The sequence below is a fragment of the Zonotrichia leucophrys genome, chromosome 14, assembly GCF_028769735.1.
Source record: "Zonotrichia leucophrys gambelii isolate GWCS_2022_RI chromosome 14, RI_Zleu_2.0, whole genome shotgun sequence".
Lineage (NCBI taxonomy): Eukaryota > Metazoa > Chordata > Aves > Passeriformes > Passerellidae > Zonotrichia > Zonotrichia leucophrys.
The window spans coordinates 7,852,115-7,860,098 of record NC_088184.1 but is presented as its reverse complement, the minus strand read 5'-3'; the positions used below and the strand labels follow the sequence as shown (position 1 = coordinate 7,860,098).

General features: G+C 41.0%; 1 long non-coding RNA gene across 1 annotated transcript in view; it reads right to left on the bottom strand.

Annotated features, from left to right (window-relative positions):
* Window positions 1–2,549: 2,549 nt before the first annotated feature.
* Window positions 2,550–7,984, bottom strand: part of LOC135454236 (uncharacterized) — a 32,820-nt gene continuing 27,385 nt past the window's right edge. Inside the window, exon 3 of the long non-coding RNA XR_010442046.1 lies at window positions 2,550–2,628. This is a non-coding gene — a long non-coding RNA (uncharacterized LOC135454236). The remainder of the gene's footprint in view (window positions 2,629–7,984) is intronic.

The window sequence follows — 7,984 nt, the reverse complement described above, 5'->3', positions numbered from 1 at the left end:
TGCTGAAGCATGAAGGCATCTGCACCCAGAAATGCTCTAGGTTTGGACAAAATTGTCCTATTACACCTGAAAATATGACAAAAAACAAAACAAAATTGGGAATTGGGAAAAGGATTTAAGGCATTTCCTTATGAGGATCAGATATGGGAAACCACCAACACTTAGAAGAGAAGATTTTTAACTTGAAAATGCTAAATATCACATCTTTCTAAGAAAATGCAAAATACCAATATGCATGCATAAATGTTCTCCATTTCTGTGCAGACAGTGAAACAAGGAGGAAGCTTTTGACACAACATTATAATTCCATTTCACTTTTTTTTCAGCAGCACCAGCTTCCACCAAAAAATGAAAACTGAACAGGAAAAAAGACTTCTGCATAAAGTCTTGAAGCATGAAGATACACACACGTCTCTGAAGTAAAAACCAGAGAAAAATGACATTAAAAGCTTTCCTGTGTTCAAGGGACAAGTCCAGCAAAACTAAGGAAGATTAACTGCTCCAAATACATCTGTGGTCAAGAACCAGGAAAGGAAATAAACAAATACTTCCAGCTCATCTCTATGCATCATAAAACAAATTAAATTAGGTTTTTGTTCACTGTGTTGTGCAAAAAAGTAATTTCATCAAGAGTCAGTGTGATAAAGTCAGGGTGCTTCTCAATCACTGCACAAACAACTTTTTCCTCAAAGGTTATCTTCCAAGGACATTTTAAATACAAATACATGTACATGAAGTTTGTGCCTTTCATACCTGGAATGTTTACTTCAAATGTGTCCTGGGATACTAAACCTACCAATATTGTTGATATTGTTCTAGTTTATACATTTTATTAAAACTAAAGCTGCAAGAATTCTCACTGGCATAAGGGAAAATACACCTTTTATGACCACCTACTGGCAGGATTAAAAGACATCTTGGAAAACAAGCAATAAAGCTACAAATAGGAACTTTGTGTATGAGCCCACAGTTTCATAAATATGATAGAAGAGTGGATATTAAACTGATATTTACAGCTCTTCAATAAAGCCAGAATGGCAGAAGTAGAGGTACTCTGACAGTGCCTAAAAAACTTAATTACAAGTTTTGCCACTGACTGACAGACTCAAATTCAAATAATGAAGATGTAAAGTTTTGCCTTTTCTCCAGAGAATACAATTTTCAAATGTTTGCTTTATTCTCTATGTAGATATATTTCATATTTATAAAGTCCACACCTTACCTGACAAGCTTTAAGTGCTTTTTTAGGTGTAGTAAACAGGTTAAATAGTTGCCACATTTTCAAAAGAAATTCAACAGTAGATGCAGAAATACAGGAGCAATTTCCAAGATGAAAGTTGTGCTGCTAGAAATGAGTTGGCATACATAGATATAGAGATATATAGAGATATATATATTTATGACTGTAGACAAGTAAGATTGATAGATCTGTACTAAGTTTTTGCTTTTGACAGTAGGATAGAAACATGCCAAATGATTTAGAGATCATAGCAAAAATGTATTTCCAATAGAAGCTTGCAATGAAAACTTCCCTCCAAAAGAAAATCCTACCAAGCAAGGATGTCTGGGAAAATTTTCAATTACAAAGTTGAGGAGGGGGGGGAAAGAAATTTAAAAGCATGGAAGTGATTACTGACTTCAGCACAGGCAATTAATTAACAGAAAGCAAGCTTTCCACCTCCTTCAAGCTTCACTTTCAAAAGGATACAAAGTCCTATGGCAAATATTTCTTCTGATCCTGTCACCTTGCAAAGCTGGGCCCAGGTGCACACACTCCCACTGCAGAACTCCTTCGGAACCATTAAATTGTTCTTATAGTTTGTTTCAATTATTAAATTGTTCTTATCTCCACCCATGAGTTTTACTTCTTCCACACCCAGTGCTCCTCCCTAGTGGGTGACAGGAAGCAAAAGAGGAGTGAGTGGCTGCATGGTGTTTGCCATCTGAGGTTAATCTACAACAAGATGGATGCTTAAAAATTTTTTAAGTAAGAGGTGCACTTTTTGTATTTTTTTCTGGGCGGATGGATGGCACAGACTTAGCCAAACAGAACAAAGAGTGAATAAATAGATAAGATTATAAATATAATAATAAATATTGTTTTTAAATTATTATTTTATATATATTACATATTAATTATGTAGTTGTCTATTATTGTTTAATATATTATTATGTAATATATAAATATAATAATAAATATTATAACTCTAATAAATATTACATTATATTATATTGTATTGTATTGTATCAAACACTCCTAACTAGAATATTGAAATTGTCAATGGGATACTATGGAGATGTTTGAGGACACAACATGTTTACCCTAATGAGACAAAAATGGACTGACACACATCTATGCCAGCGAGAGACAGAGCTGCCTTTGGTTCAGTTTGTGTAACTCAGCCCAGCTCAAGCTCTCATCCATCCTGGGCAAACCCTGGCTGCAGCTCCCTCCTGTTAGATGGGCACTGGGAGTGAAGACAAAGCTGCTCCCAAGTCCATAGAAGTTCCAACATATTACAGGTTCCCATTTCCAAGGTCTGCACACACCTTACACTTCTGCTTTCACCTTCTACGTCCTATTATGGTGCAAACATATCTTCTCCTTGTTTGCAAACAAACCTTCTCCTAAAAATATTAAATTAAATAAATAAATGAATGAAAAATGTCAAAGGGCAGCCTTGTATGTTTTCCTTCAATCAGCTTCTTCACAGACTGGGGTGAGGTCAGTGGGGGATCACACTGATTATCCTGCAGGGCACCTGTCACACAAACAGAGTTCCTGAAGCCACAGCCCTTCCCCTGGCAGGCATTCCTTGAGGACAATCCTCCAGCACAGCTGCACAGCTCAGGGTGAGCTCCTGGCAGCAGCACCTGAAATATTCACCAGCAAACAAGTGGGCTTGGTGAGGAGCAACATCCTTCCTTCACTGCCTCCTCTCCTCCAGTTAGAGATGACAATGAGAGGATTGGCTCTCACAATCATTTAAGTTATCAGTTATCAATCACATCAGTTAAGAGATAGCTGTTGTGTGAATATTAATAAGAGGTTTAGTGATGTACAGTTAGGTTATTGTAGTTTAGATGCCCTCTGTTCTCCCCAAGTTCCCTTTCCCCCTGTATTGTTGCCATCACACAGCCTGGGCTGTGCAGGACAGGTACAAAGAAGCTGCACAGGCGTCCCTTGCATGGGGCAGCTGGGAATGGAAAAGCTTGGGGGTGCTCAGGGGGTGGGCATGGCAACACCTGAACTCCAATCCAGTTACAAGAAAGCAATTTCCACTGAGAAATGGCAAGGAAGAGCTGCCTGACAGACTCTGGAGGGGCCAGGGCTGGCTGATGCACGCCCCAGAGGTATAAAATACTGAGCATCCATCTTGAAGATGGACCAGGCCTGTGGTATCCAAGAGGAGCAGTTCCCAGCACTGCAAATTTTCCCTTATGTAGTCCTTTTGTTGTATTTTTGTCAAGGTTTAATAAACCTTTTTAAATTTTCCAAGTGAGCAGTTGTTTCTCACACCTCCCCAGCCTTATCAGTGGATCCAGCCCCAGCTCAGGGTGTGAGCCACAATAATTAATGGATCTGGTGTGAGTGACAATAATTAATGGATATGACAGAGATTCCTTCTGTGACCTCTCCAAGACCCCTTGGGCACATTGGGAGGGGCTGTGGCTGCCTGGCACCACCACCCTGGGGCAAAGGATGTTTAAAACGCCCACCAAGCTAGAAACAAGCATTGCCATCCTGCTTTTGCCAGGCTCAGGCACTCAGGAGAAGGACAAGCAGGGTGGGAGGTGTTCAGGGCAGGAGCCAAGAGCTCTCATCAGCAGTCAAAGCAAACACATAAATACATGAGAACCAGGACTGCAGGATTTTCTTCTCTGGAGTTTTACAAGAATAATTCAGTTGTAATTGGAGAAGCTGGGATTCATGGAACATTTTCCTTTCCACCAGGCAGATGAATCTATGATTTGTATTCTGATTTTAAATGAGATTCTCACCCATCTTCAGTGGATTTGATTGATACAGCACATGAGGCCACTCAGTGAAATGATACAGTGTAGATCAAAGCATGAAAGATAATTTTCCCTGAAATGTATGTAGCTAAGGGTAAGTTATGACTCTTTGTTTCACAGTTTATGGAACACAATTTCATTTAAAGCCTAAATCTGTCATTTCAGCATTGTTTATCAAAATGCATCCAATACCCTCTCCCCCAGAAGAATGGGACCAAGTCAAAGGCAGAAAATCAAAGCCATACAAAGACGTTATTTCAAATATTTAACCAGCTTGTGATTTGCATAAATATTATCCACATATGATGCATTTGATGCAAGCAAAAGTAATTCATCTGCAAGTTAAATATCCAGAGTGGCAAAAGGTGTTGTGAAATTTATGACAGAAAGACTGCCTGATGTATACCTAAAGATGCTGTGAACTGCCTTCAGCTGCTTGGATATCTATATTTCATCACTTTGGTTTTTGTCATGCAGGAGCTGAAGAATATTCCCAACAATGTTCATTTTTAATCTTCTTTCCTCATTACCTGATTTTTTGGCTCACTGGCACTCTGGGAGTAGATTTTTCCTCAAAATTACTTTCCTGCCAAATTACTATGTGCAACATAATTAAAACCACTCCATTTTGGATTTTATTTTTGTTTGGTTGGGGTTTATTTATTACAGAAACACGAGGCTGGTTGGTTCAAAAACAACCTTGCAAACAACACTGGCACTTCCCTTCCTCCCAGTAAAGCTGCATCATCCCTTTGAGTAAATGTTTACAAACTTAATAGGCTAAAGTGAATTTGGGAGAAAGAAAAGAATAGTCATAAGAAAACACATGGAAAGAGGAAGAAGAAGAGAGATGACAAAGATAAAATTCAAACTATTCTATGCTTATACTTTTTTTTTTTCTTTTGTAAAATTTTCAGTGTAAATTCAATTAAGACACCTTTCTGGAGAGCAATAGGTTTATGTCAGTCACTGCAGCCCTGGTATCACTGAAAGGGAAATCATATGCCAAGTCTGTCTCCTGTTATCCCTGTGGATCCTTGAATCCCTCAGACCTGTGGATCCCTTGCTTCCACTAAACCATACACAGGTTAGGGATGATTAAATCACTCCTGTTTGATCCTTCCTAAAGAGCAGCCCAGGGGATGCCTTGGCTGTGGTCAGGATGTTTCCAGGGCTGCTGGATTTGTTGTGCTCTCACACCTGCAGGGCTGGGAGAATATCTGATGTTGTTACAGGTGCACACAACACCACAATGACAAGGTATTGTCAGAGATGTGCTGGTGTTATTAGATTATTATCAGATCTGATCCTGTCCTGCCAACAATTAAAAAAGAAATCTCTCACTGGATCAATCAGTTCCAGTGGACAACAGCTAAGGGAGCAGCATCCAGCAGCCTTTCCCTCCATGGGAAATCTGTGCTTGCACAACCCAGCTACACTCACAAATGTAACATATTCAATTAAAGCATATTCAAACACACTCATCTTAAAACATACTCACTTAAAACACTCACTCCTTGAGAGGCAGACCTTGGAGATGACATTAAGCCATTAAGTTGTCCTGCAGGAGCAGCATTCAGGATCTAATGGGCTAAGGACAGATGCTGTGAGAAGTGCAGGGCACAGTTCAGTGCACTCACATTGTTACAGCTCTCAGACATTCAAGGAGTGTACAGAACATTCTTGAAGCACAATGTTTGGCTGCCAGCCTCAGGGGAGATGGAAGGCAGAGGCTCTCAGGGCTCTGAACCAGGGCATTCCCTCTCCTCAGGCAGAGGTGCCCAGCCCTGGAGCTGCAGGAGGGAGAGCCAGGGGTGGAGACGTGTCCAGGTGAGAGCATCTCCCACAGCTTCAGCTCCACCACTGCCTCCATCCCCCTGAGGGCTTCCACTGGGGCCTCCATGAGGGGGAGGAGGCATTTCAGAAAGTTTAGGCTGAGGTCCCAGAGGAGATGCAGTGCAGAGAGAAGCTCAGCCTGCTCTTTACCCATTGCTGCTCCTTACCCGTTCCCAGCAGTGGGCAGTGCTCTGGAAGAGCAAAGCAGGGTGAGGGATGCACTGAGGCTCTTTGTGCAGCAGCTGCCCAGGAGCTCTGACCCTGCACAGTGAAATTCTCACATCCAACAGCAGGGTCTGGGCAGGAGCAGAGTGTGCTGCTCTCAGAAGGAAGCACAGACACACAGACACCTGGGTGTGTGTGCCAGTCAGACAGGTAACACTGCCTTAGCTGGGACGCGTGCTGTTCTATTTAATTAAGCTTCAGGAAGGATAGAGATAAATAAAGGAACTCAGGCACCAGCCTCTGTCCTTTCCCTCTGCTTCAGCACCAGGGCTCTTTCTCCTTTCTATAAAGAACATGCAATTCCCTGGCTGAAGCATGAAAAGGCTGAACAAACCCTGCAGAGAGCCACAAGAAATACACTGACTGCCTTTGCAAGAAACTTTTGAGAGGGGAAAAGAAAGGAAAATAAATAATTTTAAATTCACTCAAATACTGCGATTTGTCTATTTACAGACTCTCTTGCCCTACGAGGCAGCCTGCAGGGCAGTCAGCCAGCCAAGGTATTTAGGCAAGATATACCAGAAAACAGGATTTTTCTTCTGACATAATTCATCAATGGAAACAAATTCCTGTTATTACCAGGCATAAAACCCTGCACAAAGCTATAAAAACAGAGCTTTTGTTCTGCTGCACAGGAGGAGAATCAGGGTTGCTTATTACCCTGTGAGAAATGCCTACAAGAATCCTGCAGGAGATTTTGTTAACAATATTTCAACTATCATCAGAGGGATTTCATTTTAAATTTCCTCTTAATAGGTTTGTCAGATTTTATAATCAGCTAAAAAAAAAAAAAAAGTCATAAATGGCCATAGCTCATTCAGCTACTTAAACTAGACTGAAAATTTTCCCTTCTCATAGTTTAATAGCAATGCATAAGTAATTGAATCCAAGTCAAACCAAAATTAAAGCAAGGTAAGAGATGCACAGGTTTTCACCCTTCTGCCCTATGTCTGTTGATGGAAACATCACAAGGATGATTCTGTGGACAGAAAAGGCAGCCATACTTCCAGACATCACTTATTTTTGGTGTGGAGCCACATCAGCTGGGAGGCTGAAGTGTTGGATAACATTTGAGTCCCTCCCCCATCATTTCAGCTAAATTTCAGTTCTCACCTGCAGCCCTGAACCCCCACATGGTGCTGGGATCAGGGAGCTGCCCAGGAACACAAAACCTCTGCAAAGCCCTGGAGGAAATGCCTGGTGGGATGAGCTCCTCAAGGCAGCCCAGTCCTGCAATGGAACCACAACCCCTCACAGCTCTATTAATGCATCTCCAGTTCTCTCTATTATCTACATCCTAATTCAATTTTGTTATTTGAACCTCAAAACATTTCTCCTTTCCTCGTTCCTTTAAATATGTAAAAAAAAAAAAAAAGTTGAAGCTTTTTAGGGTCTATATAAAGACTTTGAGAAAGTCCTTTCTTTTACAGCTGGAAAAGTGTTATGAATGCTTTTGGTTCCTGACAATTTTAAATATAGGATTATTCCTATCCACTGAAATTATTGTTGTAGTGCTAAAAACTAAAAAACAAAAACAAAAAATCCCCAACAAACAAACAAAAAACCAACCAAAAACAAAACAAAACAAAAAAAAACCTCTGAGTTTATTCATCTTCAACACTACCAGAGGCTCAGGTCCAAGCTGCCTTGTACAAAGGGTAACACTGTTCAGCTGGAGATTCCACCCATACTTGGTCCAAAATCCCTGCTCTATTTCACGTCCTACACCACACAACGTACATGTAATGGCCAGCATCAACCCATAAAACCTTCATTCCCTGTCCCACAGTGTCCCTTGATGCTCAGGCAAAGCCATTCACCTTTTCCTCTCCCTGCCAGCGCGAGCACCCACATCGCACCTGGCAATGAATGCGAGCCACTGTGGGACATGCAATGAGCTAATTGA